The sequence below is a fragment of the Saccopteryx leptura genome, chromosome 10 (assembly GCF_036850995.1).
Source record: "Saccopteryx leptura isolate mSacLep1 chromosome 10, mSacLep1_pri_phased_curated, whole genome shotgun sequence".
Taxonomy (NCBI): Eukaryota; Metazoa; Chordata; class Mammalia; order Chiroptera; family Emballonuridae; genus Saccopteryx; species Saccopteryx leptura.
The window spans coordinates 80657020-80680926 of NC_089512.1; positions in this window are offsets into that span (position 1 = coordinate 80657020).

Below are 23907 nucleotides of genomic sequence, written 5' to 3' on the forward strand. Positions count from 1 at the left end.
ATGTGCTCTACCTTTTAGAGTACTATCAACATTAATTAAATTCTAGAAAAAAAGTAACAATATCTTGTCAACAGGAAGACATTTTATGGAAAAGTCAACATCACACATGATCAAGTTTAAAATACATTGTTTAAAAGCCAAATTTATAAAACAAATAAATTAGTGGAATATAATTTATATTCCCAGAATTATTCCTGACTTTACAAAAGGATCCACTGCAGGGATCCTTTAAATAGCAGATTCCTCTGGTATATTTGAAATATTAACTTATTTACAAAAATTCAATTTTCAGAGCATATTTATGGTGTTAATCTAGGCATACTGCAATCAACAAAACTTAACCCCTCTACACGTAAATTTAGTAATTGGAGGCAAGTTCTTAATTTTTTTGATATGTGATTTCTTTCCACATCACTACCTGTCCAGACCATCATTCAAAATTGTTGTAGCCTGACCAGGCAGTGGTGCAGTGGATAGAGTGTCGGACTGGGATGTGGAGGGCCCAGGTTCGAGACTCTAAGGTCACCAGCTTGAGTGCAGGCTCATCTGGTTTGAGCAAGGCTCACCAGATTGAGCCCAAGATTGCTGACTTGAGCAAGGGGTTCCTCGGTCAGCTATATCCCCTCGGTCAAGGCACATATGAGAAAGTAATCAATGAACAACTAAAGCGCCACAACGAAAAACTGATGATTGATACTTCTCATCTCTCTCTGTTCCTGTCTGTCTGTCCCTATCTATCCCTCTCTGACTCTCTCTGTCTCTGTAAAAAAAAATGTTGTAGAGGCTAAATATCCTATGCTTGAAACTGTTTTGTAAACTTGAAAGTCCTTTTCAAATGTTCATTGTCAAGCAGGATGCAAGAAAGGGCTTAAATTCATATAGTGCCTTGGGTGTACCAGGTGCACTCTCATATATTATTTAATTTTGTCAATCCATTGTTACTTGAGTGAGAGCATCACTAAACAAGGATGCTGTGACTCACAGAACCTTGCTTCAGGCCACATAGCTAATCAGGGATAACACCAGAATATTAAGACTTGTATGTCTGATTCCATACACCTGTTCAGCCCACTATATCACACAGGTTCAAGTGTTTGTTCTGTCACATATTAAATAGTATGGCTTCCACAAAGTAATGAACCTCTCTGAATGCAGCTTCCTTGTCTTAAAATTAAGGTGATAATATGCCTTATTTCACAGGGTTGCTGTGAGGACTGAATAAATTGATGCACATGAAGGCCTTGGCATTGCCTGATAACTGAATACCCAGCATGTGTGAATTACATATTAGAAATTGTTAAGCCCAAACAAAAGCTAAGACAACTCTCATCACAAACAAGATTTAAATATTTATAGATGGAAAAGAACATTTTGCCTGACCAGGCGGTGGAGCAATGGATAGAGCGTGGGACTAGGATGCAGAGGACCCAGGTTCAAAACCCCAAGTTTGCTGATTTGAGCCCATAGGCACTGGCTTGAAGCCCAAGGTTGCTGGCTTGAGTCCAAGGTTGCTGTGAGGCTGTTAAATTCTGTTCAACTCAACTCTACAGCCTTGAGCAAGGGGTCACTTGCTCTGCTGCAGCCCCTGGTTCAGGGCACATATGAGAAAGCAATCAATGAACAACTAAGGTGCTGCAATGAAGACTTGATGCTTCTCATCTCTCTCCCTTCCTGTCTGTCTGTTCCTATCTGTCCCTCTCTCTGTTTCTGTTGCAAAAAAATAAAAAGGAAAGAAAGAAAGAAACAAGAATGAAGAAAATAAGGAAAGCAAAGAATGTTTCTTCTAAAAAGAATATGTAATATCAAAAAAATATTTATTCTCAACCTTACTGTAGAATTTCTGTCATGCATACCAGGTAAAGCACTAGATTCAGTACCAGTATTTGAGAAATTAGGATTCTAATCTCAGCTAAATCATTAACTAGAAATCTATTTTAAAACTAAATCTCTACATGCTCTTCATGTTTTCTTTAGTATCAAAGAGAGATTTTTAAAATGAGAAAAGAATGGAAGGGAAAACAACATAGAAATCCAGTTGTACTGATTCTTTTCCCTTCCAAAACTAGTTTATTTGAAATGAATGTTACAGCTACAAACCACTATAAAAGACAGAGAAAATTAAAATAAAAAAACATGCATTTATTTGAAGTGAGGATTTCAAGGTCCAAGATCATAAAGAAAAAAAAAAAAAAAAACCCAGAGAGGTGAGCTGGCATTTGGCACCCTTTCCCACTGAGGCATTTGCGAAATCTCAAGGAGCAACTGAGAGATAAGAAAAACTCAACAGAAAATAGTGTCTGAAAGGCTGTAGAGTTGAACACAGTTTAACATAGTCTCACAAGAAAACTTGGGGTTCAGAATCCACGTAGGAGGAGCGGCCCAGGCAAATACTCTGGGCCTTGAGTTAGTACCCTGAAGTGCTATAACTTAGAATAAATTCTATAATCCTTTGTTAAGATTGTTTCTAAGTATTTTATTCTTTTTGTTGCAGTGGCAGAAATAATTTTTTTCATTTCTCTTTCTGAAATTTCATTGTTAGAATTTAGGAACACAGGATTTTTGTACAAATAACTTTACTATATCTGTTCATTATTTCTAAAAGTTTTTTGGTAGTCTTTAGGGTTTTCTATATAAAAAATCATGTCATCTGCAAAAAGGGACACTTTTACTTCTTCATTTCCAATTTGGATGCCTTTTATTTCTTTCTCCTGCCTCATTGCTCAGGTTAGGGCTTCCTGTGATATAGTGAATAAAAGTACTGAGAGTGGGCATCCTTGTCTTTTTTCTGATCTTGAAAGAAATGATTTCAGTTTTTCACCATTGAATATGCCATTAGTTGTGGGTTTGTCATAAGTGGTCTTTATTATTTTGAGATGCTTCTCTTCTATACCCATTTTATTGAGTATTTTAATTATAAATGAATGTGGTATGTGGTCAAATGCTTTTTTTGCCTCTATTGATAAAATCATAATTTTATCCTTTCTTTTGTTAATGTAGTATATCACACTGATCAATTTGCATATACTGGACTACCCATGTGCCCCTAGAATGAACCTCATTTGATTGTGATATTGTATTTGATTTGCTAACATTTTGTTTAGGATTTTGCATCTGTATTTAAAGAGATGTCTGTCTGTAGTTGTGTGTGTGTGTGTGTGTGTGTGTGTGTGCGCGCGCGCACGTGCGCATGGGTGTGTTATCCTTGCCAGGAAAAATTAAAGTTAGCCTCACAAAATATTTTAGGAAGTATTGCAACTTCTTCAATTTTTGGAAGATTTTGAGAAGCATAGGTATTAGATGTTTTTTGAATGTTGGGTAGAATTCACTAGTGAGACCATCTGGTCCTGAAATTTTACTGTTTGGGAGGTTTTAAATGATTGCTTCGATTTTCTTACTATTCATTTGTCTATTTAGATTTTCCAGTTCTTCATGATTCAGCCTAGGAAAGTCATAATTTCTAAGAACTTGTCCATTTCTTCTAGCTTATTGAATTTGGAGGCATATAGTCTTTCATAATATTCTTATATGATCCTTTATATTTCTATGGTTGTCTATGGTAACCTTTCCTTTTTCATTTCTAATTTTGTTTGAGTCTTTTCTCTTTTTTTCTTTAGTGAGAGTAGCCAGAAGTTTGTCAATTTTATTAATCTGTTCAAAAGCAAGCTCTTTGTTTTTGTTCTCTATTTTATTTAATTCTGCTCTAATTTTTATTATTTTCTTCTTTCTGCTGACTCTAGGCTTCATTTGTTCCTCATTTTAGAGTTCTTTAAGATGTAATGTTAAGCTATTCATTTGGGACTTTTCTTGTTTCTTGACATAGACTTATAATGATATAAACTTCTCTCTTATTATCACTTTTGCAACATTTCAAAAGTTTGGTTTGTCATATTGTCATTGCCATTTGTCTCTACATATCTTTTTATCTTTCCTTTTATTTCTTCTTTGACCTAGTTGTTCTTCAGTAGCATATTATTTCATCTTCACATATTTGTAGTTTTCCCCAGTTTTTTTTTTGCTGTCAATTTCCAATTTCAAAGTACAGTGGTATCTTTTTTTTATTATTCATTTTTAGAGAGAGAGGGAGAGAGAGAGACAAAGAGGGAGAGGAGAGAGAGACAGAGAGAGAGAAGGGGGGAGGAGCTGGAAGCATCAAGTTTCATATGTGTCTTGACCAAGCAAGCCCAGGGTTTCGAACAGGTGACCTCAGCATTTCCAGGTCGACGCTTTATCCACTGTGCCAAAAGTACAGTGGTATCTTGAGATACAAACAGACCAACATACAAATTTTTTAAGATATGAGCTGAGACTCGGTCTGTATTTTTGTTTGAGATTCAAGCAAAATTCTGAGATAAGAGTCGTGATTAGGGAAGCTGCCACTAGTTGGTGCATTGGCGCACGGGTCCAGTATCGGCAGTTTGATATACGAGTTGACTGACTTACGAGCTCGGTTACAGAACGGATTAAATTCATATCTCAAGGTACCACTGTATTATGGTCAGAGAATATGCTTAGTATGAATTCAATCTGCTTAAATTTATTGAGGTTAGTTTTGTGACCTAACATATATGTCCTATCCTTGAGAATGTTTCATGTGTCCTAGAGAATAATGTATAATCTAGTGTTCTAGAATACAAAATTCTGTAAATTAAAAACAGAAGAGAGGTTCTTCAAAAAATTAAGAAAAGATTTACCATGAGAACTCTTCTGGGTATCTACTCAAAAATTTGAAAATGTTAATTCATAGTTATATGTACTCTTATGTTCATTGCAGCTTTATTCATGGTGGCCAAGAATGGAAACAACCAAAGTGCCCTTCGATAGTTGACTGGATAAAGAAGATGTAATACATATATACAATGGAATACTACCCAGCCATACAAAAAGATGAAATAATGCCATTTGTAACAACATGGATGGATTTTGAGACTATCATGCTGAGTGAAATAAGACAGATGGAAAAAGTCAAGAGCCATATGATTCTACTCATATGTGGAATATAAAACAGAAAAAAAACAAACAAGACAAACAAACAAAAACTCATAGACACAGATAATAGTATGGCCTTTACCAGAAGGCAAAGGGGGGGGGGGAGGCAGGCAGGTAGTAAAGAGTAAAGGAGGCAAATATATGGTGACAAGGGGATTTGACTTTGGGTGTTGACTATACAATGTATACACAGATGGTGGATTATAGAATTATACACTTAAACCTATATAATTTTATTAACCAATGTCACCCCAATAAATTTAATAAAATATTTAAAAAGTATAAATTTTAAATATAAACTGAAGCTTAGCTTTGAATCTGCTCAACCTATGAATGGATGAAAGTGACAGGCTTTCTACTATGCATACTAGAAAGGAATATAAGTCCTCTCTGAAGTATGATATGATCCAGAGACTCATATTGTCTCTATAATTTCATGCACCATGACCAGCATTAACTTTGTTATAAGTAAAAAGTATGACAAAAAATTAGGTAAAAATCAAAATAATAAAAGCCAATAATAGGCCCACAGAAGATACTGACATTAGAATTCTTATATAAGGATTTTAAAACAACCTAATAATACATTTTAAAAAGTAAATGGCCAAATGAAGAATTTTCAGCAAATACCTAAAAACTATAAAGAAAAATTTAAATAAAATTATGAAACTAAAAAAAACAATTCAGTAAGTGAAAGTAAGAACTCAATGAATAGGTTAAGAAACAAAATAAACTCAGCTAAAAAAGAGAATCAATAGACTAGAAAGTCAATTAGAAGAAAACATCCAACTGAAGAAGACAGAGAGGGCAAAATATGAGGGGAAAAAAGTATAAGAGATGTGCAATGTGGGAATAAAATCTAATATGTATAGAGTCCCAAAAGAAGAACAAAGAATAAAGCAAAAACAACATTTGAAAAGGTAGTGTATGAGAATTCTTTTTTAAAAACCAGGAAGACGCATGTACTGTGCTGGTGCAGTGGATAAAGCATCGACCTGGAACACTGAGGTTGCCAGTTCGAAACCCTGGGCTTGCCTGATCAAGGCATGTATGAGGGTTGATGCTTCCTACTCCTCCCCCCTTCTCTCTATCTCCTCTCTCTAAAATAAATAAATAAAATCTAAAAAAAAAAAATCTTAAAGAAAAAGTAGAAGAAGATATTAAGCCATGCACTCCAAAGTGCTACTAATATGAAGCAGAACAAATACAAAGAAATTACATCTAGAAACAACTTAGTAAAACTGCTAAAAACCAGGGATAAAGAGAAAAACTTAAAAACAATGAGAGGAAAAAGCCATTACTTTTGAAGTCTCAACAGTAAGACAAACAATAGAAACCAAAGATAATGAAATTATATCTTCAATTTTCCAGGGTAAAAAAAAAGTTACTAAACTTAAAATTATAATCCCAGTCAAATTATCTTTAAAAATGAAGTTTAAATTTACAAACAAAAGCTGAAAGAATTTGTTGGGAGCAGATCTGCTCTAAAGGGTGTTCATTAGCAGAAGGAAAATGATCATATTTTGAAGCAAGAAGTTAAAGGAAGAAATAAAGAAGAATGGAAAGGAGTGGCACATAGATAAATCAAATAAATAGCATCTACATAAAATAACACAAATCCCTATAAGGCTTAAAATATCTCCAGAATTAAAATACTAGCAAGAATAGAATACAGGGTGGATATAAGTAGCTTTACAGTTTATTCTTGTATTTTTATTTATTAATTATTTCATTATTTATTGGCACTATAACTGTAAACCTACTTTTGCCTACCCCTATATGTTAGCAATAATATTTTAAAAGACAAGAAGGTACATATAAAATTAAGATACTCTAAAGTTACTGCATTGTCCAGGAGGTCATAAATATACCAAATGACATTAAATTTAGTAAGTCAAAGATGCATGTTTCAATTTCAAGGGTAACTACTACAAAAATAGTAAGAGAGAGTGAATAATGGTGAAGGTGGACATAAAAAATAATACAAAAGAAGTCAGGAAAGGAAAGCAAAGGAGAAAATGAATGGGGCAAAGAGAAAACAAATAGTGAGATGGTAGATTCAAATTAAAATATACTGCTCACAAAAATTAGGGGATATTTCAAAATGAAGTAATAAAAAAAGAAGCATTTGATTTTTTATTAAACAAGATCATTAGAAAAGTAAATGACAAGTCAAAGAAAGTTGTGTGATTATGCAAATGAGATGCAAAGCCAACTTTTATTTCATTGGTCAAAATGCACTATACAAAAGGCTGGAAGTACTGGAGTATCTGCACATTACTGATCCCCTAATTTTTGTGAGCAGTGTATAGCAGTAATCTCATCAATTGTAAACAGCTATGTATTAAAAAAAAAAGACAAAGATTGTTAGGTTGATTTAAAATTCCTCAATTATCGACTGCTTACCTGAGACATGTCTTATATATACAGAGCCAGAAAGCCTTGCTAGAAGTGCGGGGCTGAAAGGCTGTGGGTCAGAAAGTGTGAGATCAATGTCTTTGGAGGAGACTCTCATACTCTGCAATGGGCTGAATGACAGAAAGCTCATTCAAGGCTTATGACACTGGCTCACACCTACCTATCTCCTGAATGCCTTTATAAAAAGCGCCTCCATATATAATTAATGGTAACATTTGACATTGAAGTAACTCCCACCTCAGATTTATTCTGGAATCTATCATTTCCCAGTGTGTAAGTCTTGTGACTGGTATACTCTTTTGCCAAAAATATGACTTATCAACTAATAATTTCATACCATTTATCACTGGACCTCAATCTGCCTTACCATCCAAATGACAAGTCCATTTGCAGCTACGTATTTTGAAAATAAATTATTTTTGTAAGTCCAGTTGATCTCAACATTTTTTAATCAATCAAACTTTTCAAAATTTGGCAAATTATATTTAAACAGTAAAATTACATTTTAAAATAATCAGTACTGATTTTACTTAGAAAACCAAGGGAAAATCCAAGAACTGAATTGTAGCCAGTTGCTGTGAATCCAAACCTGTTCTGCTCTCAATGCATTCATGACAGGTTCCCAGGTGAGCAGCTCAGGGCTGTCAGTGTGGGCAGAGACTAGCAAAGGGCATTTCAAGAAAGCTCCTGCTGCCCTGGCCAGTTGGCTCAGTGGTAGAGCGTCGGCCTGGCATGCAGAAGTCCTGGGTTCGATTCCCGGCCAGGGCACACAGGAGAAGCGCCCATCTGCTTCTCCACCCCTCCCCCTCTCCTTCCTCTCTGTCTCTCTCTTCCCCTCCCACAGCGAGGCTCCATTGGAGCAAAGATGGCCCGGGCGCTGGGGATGGCTCCTTGGCCTCTGCCCCAGGCTCTAAAGTGGCTCTGGTCGCAGCAGAGCGACGCCCCGGAGGGGCAGAGCATCGCCCCCTGGTGGGCAGAGCGTCGCCCCCTGGTGGGCGTGCCGGGTGGATCCTGGTCAGGCGCATGCGGGAGACTGTCTGACTGTCTCTCCCCGTTTCCAGCTTCAGAAAAATACAAAAAAAAGAAAAGAAAAAAAAAGAAAGCTCCTGTTAAAGAAATGTGGGAATGCAATATACAACTAACCCCTGGAAATTCATGTTGCAAATGAACACATTAGAGACTCTGTGAAACTGCCTGACTTGTGGTAGTGCAGTGGATAGAGCATAGACCTGGGATACTGAGGTCCCAGGTTCCAAACCTTGAGGTCACTGGCTTGAGCATGGGCTCATCCATCTTGAGTGTAAGATCATTAACATGATCCCATGGCCACTGGTTTGAGCCCAAAGTCACTGGCTTGAGCAAGGGGTCTGATCTCAGCTAGAGTCCACCCCTCACATCAAGGCACTTATGAGAAGCAATCAATGAACAACTAAAGTGCCAAAACTACAAGTTGATGCTTTTCAGCTTTCTTCCTTCTTATCTGTCTGTGTCTGCCTGTCCCTCTCTCTCTTTCTCTTGTGTGTATATGCACACTAAAAGAAAATAAAGACTCTGTGAAATGAGTAATAAAGAACTTTTTGTAATGACATCAGAATAATGGCAACATGAGACATACTCTTGATCTCTCCCCTTGACATTTCAACAAATTGAACAACTATAAGTCAGTGAAAGAACCCCAGCTGGGCTCAGAGGCACGCCTGAAAGATCCATGTACCCAATGAACTGAAGGTGGCACTGGGTAAAAAGGGATGTGGAAGATAAAACACACTGCAGTCAGTTCTGGAGAGGAGAGAAGCCAGAATGACCAGGTCTTTTCTCCTTTTTCTTGCTGGACTGAGAGAAGGAGGCTCCTACGCTTGAGTTTTGTTTGCTTGGAAATGGAGAATAAAACCCAGAGTACCTGGGCCTCCTTCAGCTGGAAAGAGGAAAGAGATTGAGGGTCAGATGGGGAGGTACTGGACTATGGTGGCACAGCCAAGCACAGGGTCACAGCCAGGTTCCCACAGTGCTTAGCCTGTGCTCTGCCCGTGGCCTGTGCTCTGTTCAGTGATGGAGAAGAACAAGTTGCGGGCCCCAGCCTCCCAGATCCTGCCTCCCTCCTCTCACAGGTATAAAGAGTGGCGGTGGTGGACCCCACAACTGACTTTCCAGGGCCACTCTCTCCCTTCGGAGTTTGATCCCCTGGTTGAGACATGGGAAGGAGTGCTGGGAGACCTGAAATCACCATTGCCAGAACCATAAAGCCACAAAGACACAAAGTTGCAAAGCCATAAAGCTGAAGCTGTAAAGCTGCCCCAAAATGTCCCACCCACCAGTTCAGCTATAATCTACCTGCATCATTACTACACAATGTCACAGCAGAGTTCTGCCCAAGAATTTCACAGATCCAAAACTTGTAGTACAGTGACACCTACTGAGAGAAAAAAATAAAGTAACCTCTCAAATAATTTATTTTTCCCTTTTTCTCATTTTTTCTTCTACCCTTTTTCTTACTTCTCTTTCTTCCATTTGAATTACATTCTTTCATTTTTATATTTTTCTTCTTTTTTGTGTTTTGTTTTACATGCCTTTTTTTCACTCTGTTTCTTTGTTCCTTTTCTTCTTTTTTTTCTTTTCTCTTTTTCTCATATGAACTTAATTTTCTTCAATTTCTATATTTTTTACTCTTATTATTTTGTGTGTGGTGTTCTGTCTGTTTTTATTTTTTTCTTCTTTTTTCTCAATTATTGTTCTTTGTTTTCTGTGGTTTTTCTTTCCTAGCTATCATTATTTTTAGAATTTTTATTTTTTCATTGTATTTTTTCAATTTATATTTTTTAGTTGTTGTTTGTAAGAGTTTAACAAAACCACTCTCAAATGCCATCAAGAAAGAAAACTCAAATACCATGGATACACAAGACAGAGACATAGTTCAAAAGAAAATGAAAAATCTACCCCTAAAAATCTCAATTACATAGACACTTTGGAGTTAAATGACAGAGATTTCAAAACTGAATTTCTAAAAATACTCAGTGAGATGCAAGAAAACACTGATATGATAATTTAACAAGCTCAAATAACAAATTAATGAACACAAAGAGTACTTCACCAGAAGATCGAAACTTAACAACAAAAAAACAGATGAAGAACTCAAGAAATGAACTGAAAAGATGATTACCCTTATTCATAGTAGGTGAGATATTATTGAAACTACACTGACTCTATTGGCAAGAATGTGGGGGAACAGTGAGTATGAATTGGTACCACCTCAACAAAGAGTTTGAATTGGTACTGCCTTTTGGCAAGAAATTTGGAACTTCTATCAACTTCTGTCAAAATCACAACTGTGTGCCTCCTTGGCTCAGCACTTCCACCTCTTGTAATTTTTTCTCCTGAAGATAAATACACACTTGCTCATGAGTAAAATGACATAACATATTGGTTATCAACAATAGCATTATTTGTAATAGTAAAAGATGGTAAACCTGAGTTCATCATTAGGGGATAAGTTAATGAAATTGTGATCAAGTCCAAGAATGGAATATTATGCATCCATAACAGAGAAATGAGGATGTACTTGATGTACAAATATGAAGTGTTCTCTAAAATATTTGGTGAAAGATAAAAGTACAGAACTATATATAAAGTATGCTAAATTTATGTAAAAAGAAGTAGAAGATGATATATGATAATAGATAGGTAGATAGACAGGTAGATAGATAGAATGACAGATGTATGTTAACATTTATAACATATGTGTACCTGTTCTTATACAGTGTATACTAAAATAGCTCTATGAGGATACAAAGAAATCAAGAACATTGATTTCTTATGTGCTACAGAAGTGGGTGGTTGGAGGACAATGATAGTGAAAGGAAGACTTTTCACTGTATACCTTACCTTTTGAATGCCAAATTTATTAAAAATGATAAACTATATTAAAATAAATAATAATAAAACAATGCAGAATAAAATAAATGTAAATAAAGGTATGAGCAGCACAATACACAAGCATAATAAAATGAAGGTTAATTTGATAGAATGAAATGTCCTTCTAGAATCACATTAAAAGTCCTTCACTTGTAATGTCAGTTAGATATGCGTCAGGTGGTCACAGACAGAATCACATGAAGGGAATCAGAAGTTAAACTTTGTCCCTGGCCTGCCTTGCCATTACTCATTAATCCAACCTGGACTAAAATGCCTGTAATAATTGGCAGTTACAAAACCATCTAATAAATTTCTCCATCTCATCATCAAGGAAATAATGGACAACTTGGTCCATTGCTGAAATAATCACCATACCTCACATTTATATTCTGTAAAACATTTTCACACACACACACAAAAATGTATTTAAGCGATTTATGTATTTTACTTCATTCATTCAATGAACACTTACTGAGTGCTTACAGCTAGGGTGCTATTTAAGATGTTAACAATGAAGGTCAAGACACATGTGAGTCTCAATCTCACAGAATTTCCACTCTAGTGGGAAAGGGACTGTAAAGCCAGTAGCCGTGGCCCTCACAGCTGCTGTCACTGCCAGGCAAGTGCAGGTTCTCATTAGATTCAGACAGATGATAAAGAAACAGTGGAGCCAAAAACCAGTGGGCCATTCCTTTACTCTAGCCTTGCAACCGGCTGGCAAGTAAACACACAGAGGACTCCAAAATCTACTCACACATTCTCCAGTTCCACAACCAGGAGAATCTTCTCCAGTTTTTCTAGAATCAAAGACCCCCCACCAGCCTCAGTCCCTCTGGTTCCCCCATCTCCTTCTCTCTGCACAAACTCTGCAAAAACATGGCCTCCTTCTTCTTCTTCTCTAAAAAACTACCTGGGCCCACAAAAACCACTCCTCCAGCAACATTAGCATAACAAAGCCCTTCCCAATCAAGAAAATAATTAGCAGTTTCACCTGGCAGCACCATTCATGTGGGCAGTGGCCATTTTTAACAAAGTGGGCATAAAAATCACATTATACAAACCTATTTGCCCAACAGGGGCCAAACAATAAACAAAACCATTGCATTATAATTATATAGATCAATATACATCTTAAATAAAAACAATAAGGCAACATTTTATGGCTATTGCCTTGGTAGCTGTTTTAGATCAGGTGCTTCAGAATTGCATTTCTGAAGAGATGATCATCCATGTGAAGTCCCAAATGATGAGACTCTGCACTGTCTATGGAATTTCTTTACTCAACTGATGGATACATGAATTCACCAAAACTTCCAAAATGCCCTTTTGCTGTTCCACTTGTCTCTCTGACCCTACCCTTACTTACTGGGCTATCACCCCTGAAACAGAAAAGTTCTAGGAAGCTGGTCAGCTGCCCTGAGGAGAAGCATTCCAGGAAGCCGATATCATAAAACTACAGAAGGGAACATATCAGAACTGCTGATGCAACACACACATGCTCAAAGCTCTCCCTTAACCCTATAAAAAATTTGCCTCAGAATCTGTTCAGTGCACTTCTCCTGGAGGAGTGCCCTGGCAGGTCTTTCTCCTCTAATAAAGCCTGCATACCTGGTGTTCGAGTGCCCTCTCATTCTTACATCAACTAGTCTAAGAATAATCAAAAAGAAAATATTAATTTGGCTGACTTGAAAAACTTATGTTAAAAGTGAGTCATTGCCACTTTCCCCTCATCATTTACAAAATAGCATTTTGAATTACTTCAGATCCAGGTCAAGCTTATTAGCCAATTTTTTTTTCTTTTTAAGCCTCTCCTTTTAAAAGTAGGATACCATCCCTTCTCCAGGATTCTGAAAACTCTCCCACACTCCATGATTTTTTAAAGATTATCAACTACAACTACAGTTCTTTGATCAAGGTCATGAAAGAAATAGGACTTTTCTACAAATATCTCTTGGACTTTAATTTTTTACTTATTTTTAGTCTTTCTTGCTGAAATATCATTCTTTCATAAAGAATGAAAGTTAAGAAATTAGAAAGAAAAGAAAGAAAAAGAGAGAGAAAGAAAGAAAGAAAGAAAGAAAGAAAGAGAAAGAAAGAAAGAAAGAAAGAAAGAAAGAAAGAGAAAGAAAGAGAGAGAGAGAGAGAGAAAGAAAGAAAGAAAGAAAGAAAGAAAGAAAGAAAGAAAGAAAGAAAGAAAGAAAGAAAGAAAGAAAGAAAGATATCAAAGCAAAATCAAAGGTAGTAGGCATAGCCTTTTCTCTTTTATTTAACTGCCCCAAGCAGGTCTAGCTCTGCTTTGTGCTGCAAATGAAGCTTGAAAAATCCTTTTGGCTATTCTGAACAAACACATTCCTAGCTTTTAAGAGTTGATAGTCTTAAAACATAAGCTATTATTTGTTCTTTTCTATGAGTTTTATTTACTTACTTTTTAACTTTTGAGACAAGTTTGCTATCTCTTCAACTCCAATAATTTGCATAAACAGTTCATTGTCAGATCCTTATTTATTATGGTCATACCTGTGTGTGTGTCTGTGTGCCTGCGTGAGCGCGCACACACATACACACACACAACCACACCTATTTCAAAAAGATAAAATTCATCAAAGAGGAAAACCAATATAGTTGTAGTTTTATTCACTCCAGTGGCCTTGTATGACTTTTCTCTAATTACAACAAAATGCCTGGTGGGCACAATATGCCTCCAAAAATATTTTCATTCTTTTTTTGAGCATGAGTGTTTTGGTTGAAACAAAGTACTGTGACCTTTCTATTTCTTTCTGGAGCTTTCTTTCTTTCTTTCTTTCTTTCTTTCTTTCTTTCTTTCTTTCTTTCTTTTTTTTATTTGATACTTTAAGATAAAAGGTGAATAGATTTCCCTTCATTTCTTCTTCTTACAGAGGAAGAAAAAGAACAATATATTTGGCCTTCGGGAACTGGCCTGGCCTCAGGCATTTGCACCTTTTCTTGCTGGCTCAGTCTGAGTCATTGCAGATGACGCCCCCCCACCCCCAGTACAGAAAAGGTATTAAAAAACTCACAGGAAAATAGCTTCTCATATCTAGCTAAAATTAACTGAAGGGACCATCTGAACAGGCCAGTCAAAAATATAAGGCTGACTTTTCCTCATAATCTCTCAGCTGGAAGAAAAAATTTAAGCAGATGCCTGATCTGTGATGGTGCAGTGAATAAAGCATCAACCTGGAACACTGAGGTCACTGGTTCAAAACCCCAGGCTTGCCTGGTGTTGGGTAAACAAATGTTTTTAGGTTTGCTCACTTGTATTGGGGCAGTGCCATGTGTGTATACTCTATGGAAAGTTGTGGGTGCTTGCCCTCAGGGTGGAAGATTGCAAATTGTGGATTGCCTTCCTGTTTGAGAGGGGCAATTGCTTGCTATTGTTTGCTGGAGACAAGGTTTTTCCCCCAGCCTGTATTGCTGGGCAGAGGAGTGCAGAAAGAATCCAGAAAGAGAGAGAGAAGAGAGAGACAGAGAGAGAGAGAAAGAGAGAGAGAGAGAGAAAGAGAGAGAGAGAGAGAAAGAGAGAGAGAGAGAGAAAGAGAGAGAGAGAGAGAGAAAGAGAAAGAGAAAGAGAAAGAGAAAGAGAAAGAGAAAGAGAAAGAGAAAGAGAAAGAGAAAGAGAAAGAGAAAGAGAAAGAGAGTGCTGAGGCTGGTTGGGGCCTGTGAATCTGGGAGAGTCCTGAGAATGAGTCAGGGTTTTGGGAGCTATGAATGAGAGAAAAGCGGTCTTCCCTGCCTGTTTGATTGCTCATCCACCATTACGAGACTTTAATAAATGGAATGGCCCACCATCCTCTGGCTCCACATCCTCTGACTCCACTGTTCCTTTACCATCTGCCCAAATCCAATGGGAACCTGGATGGCCATGGCCAGGGCCACTGGCCTTACACCTGGTGCAGCTAGCAGGATTCGGATCAGACTGGTACAGAGCCACAGACACCCTTGAGGAGTCAGGTAGAGGACTGGTGGTTGCTCCCCAGTGTATGGTTCCCCATGGCTGTCCTTTTGTGGACAATGGGCTGGCTGTTTTTTATGGCCCTGCTAGATGAATCTGAGAGCCAAGGTCAAGAGCTCCAGCATGAGTTGCAAACCGAGAGGCAGCAATGGCTTGAACTGGAGCGCGTGCTGGAGAAGGAGGCCGACCGGGTTTGAGAGCTGCAGAGCACCAACGGCACCTGGAACTGGAGCGATCTACAGGTTCGTGAGTTGCAGTGTGCCCTGGAAGTTGAATGTTGGTAGTGGCAGCTGTTGGAGGAAAAACTGTGGGTTCAGCTTCAGGCAAAAAGCCGGCAGCTGAAGGAACCAAATATTGAGCTATGCCAGTGGAGTGGCTCTGAGTCAGAGGGAGCAGGCATTTCCAGCTTCTCTTCTGAGGATGAGGAGGCTTGAGCTGAAGCTGCCACTTGCACACTCAGAGTTTGATCAGTCATCATCCAGAAGGTAAAAACCTGTTAAGCCTAATTCGGAGGGACCCAAAACATTGAAGACACGAACAAAGTCCTTTGATTACACATCAAAGCTTTATTGTCTAGCTTGGCCAAGTGGTGGCAATTCTGACAGAAATCTGAGTGAGAGTGCGCTGGCCCTTTGTTCTACCTAGTTTTTATAGTATTGTAAGTGGGAAGTACAGAAGCAAAAATTGTAAGTAGGAGCCCTTTACCACTATTGGTTATAGTCGTATGTCCTTTAACATGATAGGGCCATGTTCAATTTGCAAGCCATACATCATTTTGGAGAAAACAAAATTTACAAGCCAACACAATGGTAGAAAGATGTCTCTTTACATATTAAAAGGCATTCTTATATTATCTAGTGTTTATCTGCCATCTCTCTGTCCAGAGTCACATGTGTTAACCACACGCATTTACATAGGAGAGGTAGTTTCGGTGGGGACAAATGCCCGCAGATGGCTCATTGCTATGAGAAAAGGTTTATTTTGGCTTTTCTCTCCCTATACTTGGCTAGCCATTCACCCCTTTCCCCACAGGTGTGGTGGAATGTCTGGGAATCCATGTTTTCCTCCCCTTTGCATTTACAATACAATGCCAAGGGCTATCCTGGTCATGCCAATCACACAGTACAGAGACTATTTCTCACAATTTCTCTGCATACCTTAACCCAAATTAATAAAATGTTCTTCAAGCCTCCCAAAATATTAATATTAATTCTGTAGCTTTTGGTACTTTACAACACCTGCAAGTAGGTGGCGCAGTGGCTCCTCAATACCCAGCAGCAAAGAGTATCTACTGAGCCCCTGGTAGGCTTGCTGCACTTGTGGATCATAGGATTGGATGGCATCATGCTCTCCGGAGTAGAGATGGAGAAGTTGGCCACTGCTGCCACAAGCTCCTCCTTGGGGCAGCATCTTCAGAGCTTCCATGATGGTACGGATGAGGGGGGAGGCCTGATAAACCTGTTGTAAAGTACCGTACCCCAGATGCTGAAAAATACTGTACCTCACTTCTGCAGGTTTACGTAGAGATACCAAGTCCAGATGAGTTTTGAAGGATTTTATTAAAGGAGAAGATTTATTAAATATGCCAGCCGCATATGGCTGACACAGGGCATTTGCAGACCCAAATCGTGTGCCCAAAACATCTCAGAGGCTGGTTATATACCTTTGATCACACAGGCTGGATGGGAAGCATGACATCATGACACAAGCTTATAACATTTGTTTAGGGGATCCACAGAAACATTAAGACTTCCAAGGTAATACAATCAAAGACATTTACAATGGGTTAGGGTTCATCTTCCCTCCTTTGCCTAGAGGTATGTTACTTTCAGGATTCCAGGAAGGAAGGAGGAATCACAATCAATGTAGGGTGGTATGTAAATTCTGTCTCTTATTGAAAGAGAAGAAGTTCCTCAGTTAACTTTTATTCTGGATTTAAAACTAAATGACCCATTGTCCTTGCAAGCCAGAAACTTCTACAGTCTTTTCCCTCCCCTCCCCAAAGGAAGGACAGGACAGGAAAGCCTGACCTTTTCCTCCTAGAATATCAATATTAATTTTGCAGCTTTTTGGTACCTTACTACAAACCTAGTTGTCTATAATGGACCTTTTACCTTGGTGATTTGCTCAGACAGCTGGGCTGTCTATTGTGGACTGATCATTAAGCTTGGACTGCAACCAGAGGGTGGCGGTGGCTCCCTGTTGAATGGACATGCTGCTTTTGGACAGTATAAGAGACCCTGATGGGGGTGGCAGGCCAGCTCCAGTGGAGGCCCTCCTGCACCAGAAAGTTGCTCTTATCCAGCTGGAGAGATACACCAAGGACACTTTAAGGTTTCCATGGACACAGCCCTGAGGCCCTCTCACCTACTCTGGAATAGGAGATAGAGAAGGGCCTCTAGGTTACACCTTGGGCAGAGTGCTCAGAGAGACATTGTGAAGGGCACCTTTATAATTTTTTCAATTGTATAACTTGTGCTGTTGCTGTAGTTCATTTGTTTACGTATGTATTATATTTCATTCCTCTCACAGGGATACCTGTGGTATAGATTGTGAATTGAGCAAAACGGGTGAAACGTTGGTAACACAGATGTTTTCAGGTTTGCTCACCTGTATTGGAGCAGTGCCACGTGTGTATACTCTTTGGAAGACTGTGGTGCCTGCCCTCAGGAAGGCAGACTGCAAATTAAGGACTGCTTTCCCACTTGGGAGGGATAGTTGCTTGCTATTGTTTGCTTAAGATGGGTTTTTTCACCCCAGCCTGTTTTGCTGGGAAGAAGAGTGCAGAGAGAATCCAGAGAGAGAAAGAGGGTGCTGAGGCTGGTGGGAGCCTGTGAATCCTGAAGAGTCCAGAGTGAGTTGGGCCTTTGGGAGCCCTGAGTGAGAGGCTGTCTTCCTTCTTCTGGAGACTGCAGATCACAACTCCAGCCCAATTCTCCTCATTCTCCAAAGAGGAACTGAAAACACCAGCTCCGGCTGCAAGGCTCAAGCCCCGGGCTGCCGCCGCCTTCTGCTCTGCAGAACTTGCAGCTCCGGACCCGGCCTCAGCTTCAGCCTCAGCCTCAGCCCTGGCCTCCTGCCGCTGCTGGCTCTCCACAACATCCAGGGCAATCTGCAACTCACGAACCTGTGAATCCTCCTCCAGCAGCTGCTCCATTTCCAGGCGAATCTTGCAAACCTGGTCGGCCTCCTCCTCCAGCACTTCCTCCAGCTCCAGGGTCAGCATCGGTTTCTCCTGCATTTGCTCCAGCTCTTTCCACTGCTCGGTGTGCAGGTCCCGGGCAGCCTCTTCCACAGAGCTCTCAGTTTCCTCACACATGGCTATAAAAGTCAGCCAGCCTACAATCCCCAAAAGGACAGCCATGGGGAACTCTAACACTAGCCAGACCTACTCCACCACTCAAAGTTTCCTTGCTGATCTGTATCGAATCCTGCCGACTATGCCAAATGTAAAGCCAGCAGCCAGGGCTACCATCACAGCAGCCTCCTGGCCCATGCAGGTTCGCATTGGAATTCGGACAGTCAGTAAAGAAACAATGGAGCCGAAAACTGATAGGCCATTTTCTTTTAATCCTAGCTTGCACCTGGAGGGCAAGTAAAAACATACACTGGGCTCCAAAACCCACTCACATTCAGTGCTCACAAAGCCACTGACTTATCCGAGTTTCCTAGAATCAAAGGTTTCTAGCTCACCAGCCTTATTCTCCTCAGTTCCCCATCTCCTTCCTTCTCTCTACACAAACTACACAAACTGGCATCTCACTCAGCACTCCGCCACCTTGGCTGCTTCTCCTGGCCACATGGCCTCTTTCCACTGCTCTCTGCTCTGCTCCCTCTGCTCTCTCATGCTAGTCATCCCAGGAACCAAAAGAGAGCAAGCTCTAGTTCTGCCCCCATTTTATAGTGTAGCTTCACAACCTTTAATCCAATATACAAAATAGGGAAGTCTCTAATACAAAGTCACTTCTCTGAGGCATGATTGGATTGTACCGCCCCACATCAAAAAGGGTGGGAAAGGCTTAATCCCAAAACCAAGCCCCAGGTTACAACGATCCTGCCTGCCCCCAACACACATTAATATCACCTGGGCAACGGCCTCCACGTGGGCAGCATTATCTTTTACAAAGTGAGCATAATACATTTTATCTGCCCAACATACCATCTGCCCGAATCCAATGGGAACGTGCATGGCCATGATGATGGCCACTGGCCTTACACCTGGTCAAGGCACATATGGGAGTTGATGCTTTCTGCTCCTCCCTCCTTTCCCTCTCTCTCTCTCTCTCTCTCTCTCTCCCTCTCTCTTTCTATCTCTCTTAAATGAATTTTTTAAAAATATAATTTTTTTTTTAATTTAAGCAGAAAGAACAATAGGGCTACATATTCCACCTCAGAGAATTTATCTGCCGAAGCCAGCTGTGCATGTGTGAAACAGACCAAAGAGACCAAAGACTTAGAGCCCTTCTGCTTGTTGACCAGTCTGACAATCAGCAAGGTTCATTCTATTTCTTTCTCTCTCTCTCCCTCTCTTCAATATAAATAAATTTCAAGGCTCTACAACATCCAGAAAAAAGAGAAACCTGTAAGCACTGTGATTCACCATACAGAGACTTTCCAGAAGAAACTGCACAAACTTTTATTTGTAAGTGAACAAAAATTTAATGCAAACTTCAAATCAGAATAGCTAGTGCTATTTATTAACATCTTTTCTCTGGTGGAAATATCTTATCAAGAAAAGATGCTATCTAGTAAAATTAATTGACCTTTCAGTTTGATTTCTTTGGGAAATAAATTTCTCTTTGCAAGTTTACCTTTCATCTAGATCTTTTTTCTGTGCTTCATTGCTTGTTTCCTTTCTTTTGTATTTTAATTTTGGTTTTCCTTATTAGGGACATCCTAACTAGACTGATCAAATACCACAGAAAAACATGGTCACCCAGTTAATCCAACTCAATGCCCTGACATCTTTCATTTCCTAATATGACATATTTCTTTTTTCTAATCCAAATTCCAATTCCACTAATATAATTCTGTATACTTCGCAGAAGAGAATATAACTGTAAAAGTTAAAGTCCCCAAGAAGAAGTAAAAAAAATATATTTCCAAATAAAAAATGATCAAAAGTTTGGAAAAAAAAATAAATGACTAGGGTGAAAAAAGATATTGCAAAGGATCCTAATTCAGAGACTATTCAGAGAAGATAATCAAGCCTCTCATTGTAAAATAAAACATGAGGTACAGAATTAGCCTTTAAATTATATTACAATGCATTTAAGTAGTCTTAAAAGAACACAAATGCAAGCTTTTATTTACAGTTTAATAACAAAAAGCCATTAAAATTATGTTTATTAAAACTATTGCAGTTGCAGGATAATTTAGGAACCATGTTATATTGCATCTTGTGAATTGGGTCATATTTATTCTTCTTTTTATTATTATTATTCAGTGATAGGAGGAGAGGCAGAGGAACAGATTCCCTCATGTGTCCTGACCTGGATCCACCCAGCAAGCCCATTAGGGGGCAATGCTCTGTTGCTCAGCAACTGAGCTCTTCTTAGTGCCTGAGACAGAGGCCATGGAGCCATCCTCAGTGCCTGGGGCCAACTCACTCCAATTGAGCCATGGCTGCAGGAGAAGGAGGAGGAGGAGGAAAGAGAGAGAGAGAGAGAGAGAGAGAGAGAGAGAGAAGCAACAAGGGGTGAGGTAGAGAAAAAGATGGATAATTCTCCTGTGTGCCCTGACTAGGAATCAAACCCAGGACATGCGCACACCAGGCCACCACTCTACCACTGAGCCAACTGGTTAGGGACTATTCCTCTTATTAATCTCACCACTTGGCAAAGTATCTGCTAATACAGTAAAAAATAGCAAATATTTGTGTAGTAGTTGAGATACTTATCCTCCTTAAAACTCTTATCTCTAAATGTAACCTGGCTGCTGGGTATTTCCAAATCTTTTAGCTTTGAGAATAGAAATAAGAGTGTGGGGCACAGGGTGACTCTGTTCTTTAACCTTAAACTTAAGTGGTTCAAGTCCCCATTACAGTGCCTCTTCCCACTCTGACCTTCAGAGCTCTACTTCTTTCAGACTGGGTTATGCTTTCATTCTGTGGCTACTTTGACTCCATACTCTCCCATGGTGAAACACAGCCAATATTCTTGGATTTCCCCAAAATGTTACTTACAATAGGCATTGTGTATAACGTTCTTACTGTTGTTCAAAATAACAATTGAGAAGAGCTTTAGAGGGGGCTTATACTTTAGCACATCACAGCAAGCAAATTAAAACTCCAGTCTAAACATACTCCAAGCCTTTCTGCTGCTGGGCTGTTTCTATTTGCATCTCTTTTCTTCAGAGGCCACTTTCCCATTCTTCTTATCAAGTCTCCCCTTTCTAACTCCTCAGGTGTCCTCTGCAACTAGACCTACCACCACCACTACTTCCCAGGATACTTTCATTCTTACACATGTTTTAACACAGAACAATTCACCTTCTTTTTCATGCTCTTCTAAATTTAGACCAGTACAGTAGCAACTCGCCACATATGCCTAAGAACCACTTGAAATGTGACCAGTCCCAAATTGAGATGCAATGTACAACACACAGGACTTTTGAAAATTATTTTTTAAGAATTTAAAAATAATAAAATATCTCATTAAAAAATTTATATTGACTACACATTGAAATGACAATATTGGGTTAAATTAAAAATATTAACACTTGTCTGCTTTTTAAAACTTTTAAGTTGTTTTGTTTATTAATTTTAGAGAGAGAGACAGGAGAGCATGATTTGCTGTTCCATACATTCATACACCCATTTGTTGATACTTTATATGCCCTGACCAGAGATCAAACCCACAACCTTGGCTTATTAGGATAATGCTCTAACCAACTGAGTCAACAAACCAGGGCTCAAACATTTGTAATGTGACTAATACAACAAGCCTTCAGCTCTTGTTAATTAATTTGAAAACTTCTTGTCAGTTGTCCTTTAGCAAGAAATATCCAGATTATTTCTTGAGGGTTTTTAACATTTCTCCTGGTTTGAAGTCCTTGCCCAGAAATTGGGGAACATTACCACAATAAAAATCTCACTACTGTTCCAGGAAATGACACTGACTGAGGATAATAGACACTTAGACAGCTTAATAGAGGAAGGATAATTTATTAGTAGCCGTTGTAGGAGCACATGGGGCAAGTAGCACCAAAGCACAAGCTCCCTGAAGTTAGATTTCTCACATATGATATATCTTTTACAGTGTCCATGCAAGGAGCATGTGATTCCTTTGTCTGAGGTCCTATGTGCACCTTGTGACTCAAGGTGGGGAGGGGGAGTTTTGGTGGCGCAGCAAGGGGGATGGGGTTTCTAGACCCCTGGTCCTATCTATTTACAGATCTTGTTTTTCTCATGAGTATTGCAAGAGTCTCCAGGAGAACAGATAGAGGTCCATAGGATGTGGATAATCTTTAACTGGCTAAATCAGTCATTCTTGCAGGCTCCTTCTCCTACATCAGTGGTAGTCAACCTGGTTCCTACCCCCCACTAGTGGGCATTCCAGCTTTCATGGTGGGTGGTAGCAGAGCAACCAAAGTATAAATAAAAGGTAGATTTAATTATAGTAAGTTGTTTTATAAAGATTTATTCTGCCAAACTTAGTGAAAATCTGCCATAAAGTACTTGGTAAGTAATTATTAATATTTGCTGTAACTCTGCTTTATAAATTTTATAAAGTAAAGTTAATTTCCTACTTTATAAATCACCATTATTGTGGAACTGGTGGGCGGTTAGAAAATTTTACTACTAACAGAGATACAAAAGTAGGCAGTAGGTATGAAAAGTTGTCTACCCCTGGCCTACATTCTCCTAATTTCTCCCCTCTCAGTACTCCAATTCAAACCCTGCAACCTCATGAAACCAAGAAGAAAGAAAGGGGGTAGTAGGAGCAGTAGGAGGAGGCAGAGGAGGAAAACATCTAAATACTGCCCCAAGCAGCATATGTGGCATTCTGTTTCATGTACAAGGGCTGTCACTCCAAACTCCAAACCTCAGAATTACCTTCATTATTGTTGTTATTATTTTGTTTAACTCCTGCTGTTCCTCTTCCCATGTCACAGACTGCTTTTGACCTACTTGATTTCCATTGCCAGAATTTATTACTCTTTCATAAGTGTCTCAATCTCTTAGGTGCAGAATATGTGTCAATTGGTGCATTTAAGTAAGTGTGGCTTTGTTCCAATGTAGCCTGCCAAACACCAGTTGGAGTCATCATCCTGTCATCATCTTCTCTGTTTAGGAGCCAAGCCAGGTCCTCTCTCCTCTTTACCCCACCCCCACTGTAAGTCTCCTGACACTTCATCTGCATCTGGGTTTTACACCTTTGTCCCTTGCCTTATGATAATGGGATATTTACTCCCTTAGTTCTTTACAAAGAGTAACTGCCAAGTACAATCTAAGTGAAAACTATCCTTCATTGGGCACAAAAGAAGAATTCCATGTCATTTTTTTGCAGAGCCCAGGAGTTTTAACTATTCTATACCTATTGTCATCTGAGTAGGGATGCTCACTATTAGAGAGATGGTGATGATGTCCAAGAAAGAGGAAAGGAAAAAGAAAGAAACTA